General features: G+C 38.5%; 1 long non-coding RNA gene across 1 annotated transcript; it reads left to right on the plus strand.

Moving 5' to 3' along the window:
• Positions 1–444: 444 nt before the first annotated feature.
• Positions 445–9135, plus strand: LOC131826809 (uncharacterized). Its single transcript, XR_009351767.1, has 3 exons — positions 445–724; positions 869–1110; positions 8722–9135. It is a non-coding gene; the product is annotated as an uncharacterized LOC131826809 (long non-coding RNA).
• The last annotated feature ends 750 nt before the right edge of the window (positions 9136–9885 follow it).

Raw genomic sequence — 9885 nt, forward strand, 5'->3', positions numbered from 1 at the left:
GGCAATGGGAACTCTCACATATTGCTGATGGGAAAGTGAAAAGGAGAGCCTACATGGGACAAAATTTGCAAGTTTTTTAAAAGAGTTAAAGATATACCAATCATATGACCCAGTCATTCAACTTTCAGTAATTACCCAAGGAAAACAAAAATGTGTTTACACAAAGACTTATACACAAAAACCCGTAACAACTTTGTCATAACCTAAACTGAAAGCAAACCCAATGTTCGTCAACAGGGAAATGGATAAACAAATTATAGTACATACATACCATGGAATACAACTCAGCCGTTAAGAAGGAACAAATTATCCATGTGCACAATATTTGTGACTCTCAAACACATTATCCTGAGCAAGAAGAATCAGGGCAAAGAAGAACCTTTATGGCATGATTCTGTTTGTACAAAATTCTAGAACATGCTAACTAAACTACAGTAACAGCAAGCTGGTCTATGGCCACTAGGTAAAGGGAGTAGAGAAGGATGAATCGCAATGAAACATGAGCAAAACTTGTGGGTGATAGAAATGTTTGTTATCTTGATTGTGGTGATGATTTCAAGAGTATATAAATTATATCCAAGCTGATCAAATTTACATTTTAATACATGAAGTTTAATGTACTTCAATGATACCACAATAAAGCTGTATAAAAAGAAATATCCATACCTAGAGAGAAGGTTAATACTGACCTAGCAAAAAGCTCTGATGATTTGCAGGCATTGCAGTAAGTAAAACATGATTTTTTCACCTTTTCTTCTAAAACATTTCTCCCTTCCTTTGAGCTCTTCTTGTTCTCTCACTCCGACCATGGTGACACGGATGTATGACTCAGGCCATGCTGGTCACGTTACTCTCTCCCCTGTTACAGAGATGGGAATGTAACCCAAGCCTCTCAGTGTCCTTCAAGATTAAAATGGAGCTGGCAGAGAACACTCCTTTTCTTTCTGCTGTTAGAGCCGTTAGGATATGAGTACAAGGCTGCTGGGAACCTGTCCCTTTACTATGTGAAGAGTGTAGCACTTAGAATACAGCTGACATGGAGAAAGGAAAGATGAAGAGACAGAGACACGAAGGTCTGGAGCCGAGGAGACAGGAAGAGAAGGAGCAAAGGTGAGTGAAAGATGAAGCAAGAGAAGATAAGAGGGAAGAGGGAAGCGGGCACGGAGGGAGATACTACACTTGGATGTAGTATCCGGCTTTCTCCAAGGCCAGCTTGACCTCTGCCCCTTCCCCACCTCCCACCCCTTGAAGATAACTGAGCCAATAAACTTTCCTCTTTAGCACAAGGTGATTTAGGTTTCTGTCATTTTCCACAGAAGATTCTTGAATGATACTATACTTATTCAGTGTCATTCTTTTAGACTGAGGCAAAAGGTGGGATTTGCATTATTCTCATTTACCGGCATTCTCATTGCTTAAAAAGTAGCTCATTTGGTCCAGGTTAAGTGCATAAAAGATAAGATCTCTTAGTATGCATTTTTTTTTGAAGACTTTTCTCTCTTCTTGCCTGTAATTTTTATTTTTCCTTAAGGTTTTGTTTGCTTTTGTGTGTGTGCGTGTGTGCATTTTTGTTTGTTTGTTTGTTTGTTTTTGTCTTTGGGATGCAGGCTGCATTTTTTTATTGTCAGTTTCAGTCTCTGGTGGGTGGTAAGGATGGAAGCTGAAATGAATGTGTAGCAGAAATCAAAATGTTTTCCTAATTCCTTCTTCCTAGCCACACTGTACTGGTTTGAGTGTAGGGGCCAAGTGACCCACAATTCTTTTTCTCCATTGAGCCCTGTGAATGCAGTAGATTGGATAGTAAAAATTTGCCCTAGACTCTTGGCATATCATGTTCTGTCATTCTTAGTTTATAACGCAGATGCAAGTTTTAATTTTAATTTTTATTTTTTTACTATTGTCTCAAGATATTAATGGTGATACGGGAAAAAGTGAACCAAGTGGTATTTGGATCTTTCCTTGTTAAAAGGGGAGTCTGGCAAGTTGGTCTTTTAACATATGAGTTATTGTTGTTTCCATCAGACTTCTAAGTCTGGAAACATTTAGCTTTCCATTGGTGTTTCTCTGGTATGGAAACCAAAATGTGTGAAGTTTTCTTTGATGGTGAAATGTTAGTTGTCTTAAGGGAATAAAAGAGAAACTTTTCTGGAGAAAGAGCCAGCCCAATATCCCTCAAGGGAGGACATTATGTACTTGGGCTACTAACTCTGTAAAGTTGGCCCTACTTCCACAAGATCAGAAAGCAGTGTGTAGAGCAAGAATAATATTTGAAGAGACTCTGGAAGTAAGAGCACACATTTAGTCAACAGAGAGCCTATGGAACATCCTCAAACTGGCCTCGGAGGGTTTCCTCCATATTTACTTCTCGGATGGTTTTTCTTAGTTAGCGACCATGATGGAGCTAGTTGGGGAAGCAAGTTATAGTCAGACAGGGGCTGAGAAGGTGGGAGAAAAATCCTGGAAGCAGTAATTTATTCCTGGGGTGTTTATATTAGGGAGCTTAACATTTTGTTCCCCCTAGAAGTTCTAGGCTTTATAATTTGAAACCTGCTGTAAGAGAATATTCTTATCTAAATGTAGAATTTTGGAGGAGCATTGCATGTGATTTATACCATATTTCCGTAAACGTCTTGCAGTGTATACCTCCCCTAAACAAGCAAATGGACTTATTTAAAGGCAAAGAGTCTTACAGATGGTGTTTATGGAATTCACCTGGGTAAAAGGCACAGCGGGACTTGGCTCTGGAAAACTTGCTTGCTGACGTTATACTAACACTGGGGCTCTGAGAATTTCATGAGAATTCCACCCATATTCTTCAAACTCATGAAAAAGGAAATAATATTATAAAACTTGACGTCAGAATAGTTGTTATAAATCCTCAAATATTTCTTCCATTACCTTCTGTCAGAAAAATCTGTTTTCCATAATGGACATGTAGTTAATTACCTTGAGGTTGGCTGGTGAGCTTTGTCGTTATAACGCTACGCATCTCTTTTATTTATGCTCAAGGAAGTTGTCCTCAAAGAAGGTATTTTTAAATGAATAATATTTATACTCTGTTAAATTCAGGACATGAAATAATGCACAGCAAACTTTTATTCCTTGTTGATTCCCCTTATTTTCATATGCTTTTCAACCAGACTGGCAGAATATAAAATATTGATTAATAATCTATAGAAAACATTTTAAAATTTTGAACACGTGTGCATGAAACACATTAAGCAGTAATTAAATTCAGGTCAGCAAGCTGGAACCCTCACAGACCTCTAAAAATAATTATAGATAAATTTAGTAGGGAATTTTAAAATAGAAATTTTAATTGGAGAAACATTTTTCTCGTCACTGTTTTATTATGTAACTTAAAAATTATAGTGTACCTTGCTGATGTTTTTTAAAGCTATTATTAACATAATTTATTTATTAAAGAGAAATGAAAAAACTGTACTGCTAACCCTCCTGACTCGGTCATAAATCTTTACTGTTTTGCAATAAAACGCATTTCCAATAACACTGAATATATTTTCCACCACACTTTATTCTCTTGGGCTTTAGCCACTCTATGTTCTTAACATTATGATATATATCACCAAATGAACCAGATGTTCCTTAGACTCTGAAATAGAAGATCTCATTAAAATGTGCGTGTGTGTGTTTTCTGATCTCTCATGGGAGTTAATTTTTCAAACAGTATCAATGCCGAATATTTCCAATTATTTTTTTCTTTATTTACTTAATCAGGGCAGAGCTCTACGAAGCTCTGGACAAAATGAATGTAAGAAAATCAAATTGATAGTTTGAGGACCATGCCAACAGTGTTCGCATACAGTACTTCCTTAGTCTCGCCTTTATGTGCTTTCGACCATTCAGCAATATGTATCATGGGCTTTCTTTAATCTATGGGATAAAACTTGGGGAAGTGATACCAAGAAAAAAGAAAGATAAATATTCTCTGTACCCAGAGTTAACAATCAACCAATATAAAAAATACAACACACAGGAATAAACATAAAAATATATTTAAAGAAAGCACACACACACACACACGCAAAAGAATTCAAGAAACTTCATGAAGATTATTTTCTAAAAATTATTTGGATACAGAAATATACATAGAATTTTGGCCTTACTCACTGTATGCGTTGGCTTCTTATAGATACTTGATACATAAGCAGATGTGACCAGCAGTGGACCACAGGATGGGCTAAACACATGTTGGCACATGCTTAATTCCTTTAAAGGATGTGTATCATTTTAAATCCTTAAGATTCATACTGGATTCTCAGCACTTCAAAGAGGTGAGATCCTCTTTGGAAATACCTTGTACTTCTTAATATATGTTAACGAGAAAAATCTTCTTTAGTCGTGGAGAGTGTATTGATTTCTAGAATACTTACTGGATAAATATGTATCACCCAAACTTCAAGGAATAGATTCTTTCATTCATTCAAAAATATTTATGGACAGCTTATTATGTGCCTGGTATTCTTACGGGTGCTGATGACACATGAGCAAACAAAATAGACAAAGGTCTGCTTACGTGGAGCCATTGTTAAGTGTGGAAAAGGGGGCAGGAAAACCAAATAAAAGGAACATGGTCATTTTAGGGACCAGTGCTATGGGGAAATATAGAGCAAAGGTGGAGGATAGGGAGGTCCAGGACCAAGATCAGGAAGATCTGAGGAGGTGAGAGCTTTCTAGCTCAAGGTGGTTATCTAGCTCAAGAGGTTCTGACCAGAGGGCAGAGAAAGAGTCAGAGCCTTGCCAAAGGAGCAGCAGGTACGAGACCCACGGAGGGCCAGAGGCTGAGGAGCATGTGACATGGGGGCAGAGAATCTGAGACCAGGTCAGGAAGGGAAGGGGTGGGGGGAGTCCAGGAAGCTCAGTGGGAGGCGTTTGGCTTTTATTCCAGATGAGATGGGAAGGTTTGAGAAAGTTTGGAGCAGAAAAGATGACATAACCACAACCTGATGACCATTTTAACAGGATCTCTGAATGGGGCTCTTCTTGCGCTCCTCACCCCCTTTTTAAAATCACAGTTCTATTTTGGTAGTAATCTCATTCTTTCTTGGTAGAACACCTGTGGTTGTCACCTTCTAGCATGTTTAAATAAATCACATGATTTCAGGATCACACATCAATCTGTCATATATTAGTAAGCATACAAATACTTTATTACTGATATAAAAATGTTCAGGATTATGAATTTATCCAATATAAAGAATTTTTTCTCAGCCAATATTGTAGTATTTATGTATGGTTATGGTTTATCTGGCTAAAAGTTTCAATTTTAAGGTCAAAATCATTTACAAAATGTAGCAAATAAAACATTTTGCTTTATTATTGTGCATTAAATTCTTCTGACATTTTGCACATGCTCCATCAAATAAAAATTATAGTTTCTCTTCCGTCACAAGTGCCCTTTATGAGAAATGTGAATATGTGAATTTACTACCAGCATGTGTGAATTTACTACTGACTTGGAGTCATCAGAATTTGGGTCCATTAAAAGGAATGGTAGGCCCTTTCTTGTGGGGATTATGAAACAGGCAGCTTGAGGTTGGAAGCTAAACAAGGAATGGTAAAGTGAGAAAAAAAAAAAAGTAATAGAATAAGAAAAGCAAGGAAAAGTCTGAAGAATATTTACCTTCTACTCCTTGAAGTTCTCAGTCATTTTTGTGAATCCTTTCTCTCTGGCCTTTTTGTTGTTTAACAGCTTTACTGAGAGGTAATTTAAATACCATAAAAGTCACCCATTTCAAATGTACAATTCTGTAGCTTTTCGTGTAGTCATGGCGTTGTTTTGCCTTATTTAAATGTTAGCCAATCCTTTGAAGTTCACCTTTGGTACATTTCCGTCTCCATCCTCACCCAGCCCCTTTCTCAACCCCAACTTTCCAAACCTATTCCAACTCTGTTCTTTCTCTCATAAGCAGTTCGTTGATAGCATTGTCCTCACTTCTGAATCGCACCAGAAATCTTGGGTTGATGGAAGACGTCCGGGTTCTCTTCTCACTCACTGTGAACACCGCAATGGACCCCACCTTTGAAATGCCCCCCTTCCTACCATTTCTGAACCTTGTTTCAGGCCCCCCTAAGTCCCCACTTGGATTCTTATGAAGGTGTTCCAAATGACTTCCCACCAGCAGAGTCTTCCCCATTTTAACCTACTCTTGCCCTTGTCTTGTCTCTCCCAAATCTGATCATCTCTCTCTTCTATCTCAGACCCTTCTGTGTCTTCCAGTGACCTATGGATACATCCATATTTTTTTGCGGTCGATCCAGATTCTTCACCACGTGGCTTCAGTTTATGCTTCTTGTCTCACGTCCTACCCTTCTCTTGTCACACATTCTGAAAATTCCAGCCACTGTGTTCGACACCACTAGGCTTCGGTGTTTTTATACAGAGACTTCTGCACATATTTATCTTCGTACCACTGTTTCCCCTTCTCTTTTGTCTGCCTGGGGAATTCTCCCATCTGCTTCATATACGAAACATGATACTGGTGTGGTGGAACCTTTCCTGAATACGCGAGACTATGTTTCCAGATCCTTCTAGTTGTCACTACGTACAAACCTCTTCTTCTGCCTGAATGTTAGATTGTGATCACTTGGTCCATTTCGCTTTCAATTGCTAAGGGGAGTTCTTCAAGTCCAGGGATGTCCTGTCCTAATCCAGTGCTTTGCACCATTCTCAATTCATAGTGGGACTCAGTATATGAGGCAGGGTATCTCTAAGTAGATCTTCACCACAACTGACATCACATTTTTTCAGGAACTAGCAAAACAATCTCTTCGGTGCTGGTCTGGTTTGGAATTTTTAACTCTATGCTAGTTTCTCTTTTCATTCATGTCTTCAGGATTTAAGAACAGTTTTCCCACAGAGCAGAAAGCTTGGCATCTTTGAAACAGATAGGTAAGGGATAAAGAGTGTAGCTTGTTTGGGATCTGAGTCCCATAGAGCTCAGCTATCCTGTTAGTCCCAAAGGTCTAAGTGACAACAGAGGGGAAATAAAGAGAAATTGGAAGGTAAGGTTATAGGTAAGAGAACTTTTAGTAAATTTACTGAAGGTTTAGAAGCAGTAGAGATGAAGAGGGAATAGTGCAATACTGTGAATGTGACATTAGATTTTGAGCATACTTATATTTAAAAAATCCATTCCCCAGTAAATGCCTATAATATAACAACCAGATGGTATATTTTGCTTTTTAAGATTTTTAACCTTTACATTTATGCTGGTTTCATGAGAAGTCATTTGAATTTTAATGATCTAGATTTTCAACAGGAGATCATGGCTGATATAGTTTAGGGTGCCTGCCTAAAGTTTAGGGTGGGGAGATGTGTCCTCATATAGCCCCTTCTACCCCAAGTGGTGTGTTTTTGAGCACATGACCCTGCCTTAATCCTTTGCCCACTCTGCCCTTGGGTGGGAATTGACAAGGGCTTCAAGGTCAGCCAATCCATAACCTCTGAGTGTAGCTCTAGTTCACAAAAGCTGGAGAAATCAGGTGTTTTGCCTTCTGAAGTAAGACACTCAGAAAGAAATTGCCAAAAGTTATCGAGAGGCAAGCCGAGGGGGGTGGCCATCATGGGTTCCACTCAAACTGAGTAAGTGGGTATATCTGGGCAAACACATGGTGAATGTAAAGAAACAAAGGCAAATGAATGGGGCCTGAGAAAGGATTAAAGAGGAACGGCTTTGGGTGCCACTGTGTACACCGTGCACATTCTTACAGTAACCCCACCCCCAGTCCTCTTTTTTTGAGTAGATTTCTGTCCCTTGTAACCAAAAAACCCTTGCTAAAGCACAAATATTTTATTATTCTTTCTACAGTTTTTACTGTAATGAACATTTTCTCCAAATCTAATCTCCTTGACAAATATCTTTGCGGTATTTTTGGCTCAACTTAAATACCTACTTAGTGGCTTTTTGTTATATATCAAGGTCTGTGTTAGCCAGTGGGCAAGTGCCCTTAATTTTGAGCATACTGATGTGCTGTTAAATTAAAATTTAAGCCAGCAACTGCAAGCTTGTGGCTATCTGTTACTATGATAGCAGCTGCAGGCATTGTCACTTCTTGGCCTGCAAAGGCAGAACTTAATATTGCCACCTGTTTGAGGATAGCCATTGTAGGTATAAATTTGAGTGGAGCCCTGCCAAGGTATATAGAGACTGCTACTGTCAGGGCCTCCAGATGTTCCCCATAAGGACGGGTCACTTTGTGTCATGAGCTAAATAATGGCCACTCAGAGATATCAAGTCCTAATCCTGGAATGTGCAAATATTACCTTATATGAGAAAAGAATTTTGCGCATATGATTAAGTTAGAGTTCTCGACATGGGGGACATTATCCTAGACTATCTAGGTGGGCCCGAAATTCAGTCTCAAGTGTCTTTCTAAAAGACAGGTGTGGGAAGATGACATTCTCCGAAGATGGAAAGCAATGTGACCATGATGGGAGTGATGTGGCACAAGCAAGGAATGACAGCAGCCTTTAGAAGCAGGAGGAGGCAAGGAAGAGTACTTCCCTAGAGCCTCTGCAGGGAGCAAGTCTTTGCTGACATCTTGATTTTGGCCCAGTGAAAATGATTTTGGACTTCTAGACTCTAGGACTATGAAGGAATACATTCCTGTTTTTTTAATCCACCATATTTGTGATAATTTGCAGTCAAATGCTCTACCACTGAGCTATAGCCCCATATTTGTGATAATTTATTGCAGAACAAGATTCCACTTCAGAAATCAGAAATGGAGAGATGCCAGAAGCTATTGATGAAGTTTTTTTAGAGAAGCACAATGAATAAAGAATTTCCTCAGTTGGGATCATCTGGACCTCACAGATTTTACGATTGTGGAGATTTAAGGAGCCTCTCCTTTGATCAGTGACTGCAGGTCGCCCTTAACTTCTGTTGAAGAATCATGTCATGGGTGCCTGGGTGCCCCAGTCGGTTAAATATTTGCCTTTGGCTCAGGTCATGTGGGATCCATTCTCCTTCTATCACTCCCCAACTTGTGCTCTCTCTCTCTCTCTCTCTGTGTGTGTGTCTTGCAAAAATAAATAAATAAAAATTCTAGGAAAAACGAAAAAAGGAATCATGTCATGCCTCAGGTGTCCTTGATTCTGTAAAGACTTGGTTCAGCTTCGATGCACAGAGATCTTTTTGAACTGATGCTTGCACTTAAATGCTTATAAACTTGAGTTACTATTGCGGAGGCTGTGGTACAAAAAGCATCTCCAACAGAAGACAGGTATGTGTGAAGTGTTAGCTCTGCACCAGGTGACACTTGATGTTTGGAACTATGGCAATGGTGACACTTGGAAGTCTCTTGTGCAATGTATAAAGACCTGAATTTTAGGGTCTCCACAAAAATGTTTCTTGGAAATGATGGTATAAGACACCACTGTTGTGTTCCTGCTTACTACCATTTGATCGTTAGTATAGTCTTTGTTGTCAATTGTTAGTGTGTATTATCTCCTATTTCTAATTTGTTGAGTTTAGATTTTTATTATAAATAAGTTGAGTTTCATCCAATAATTTTTTCTGGTTCTATTGAAAATATTAAAAATATTATGGTTTTGTTATCTTAATCTACTAACATGTGTGCTCAATTATTTGAGCAAATGTTCTAATGTTAAACTAACCTTGAATTCCTGAAAGATAGTGTTTTGATACAATTGATTGTACTTTCACATATATTGCTTGGATTGATTTAGCTAGAAGATATTCCTGAGTCTATGCACATGAGTGAATTGGTTTATAATTTAATTTTTATTTGCTTTTCTCATATACTTTTGGCATCAAGATAATTTTAGTCTAATGAAATGAGATTCAGAGTGTTCCCTTGTATCCTGCCTTCACTGTTAACCATATTTGTGTCTGTGTA

This window comes from Mustela lutreola, chromosome 3 (assembly GCF_030435805.1).
Source record: "Mustela lutreola isolate mMusLut2 chromosome 3, mMusLut2.pri, whole genome shotgun sequence".
NCBI lineage: Eukaryota > Metazoa > Chordata > Mammalia > Carnivora > Mustelidae > Mustela > Mustela lutreola.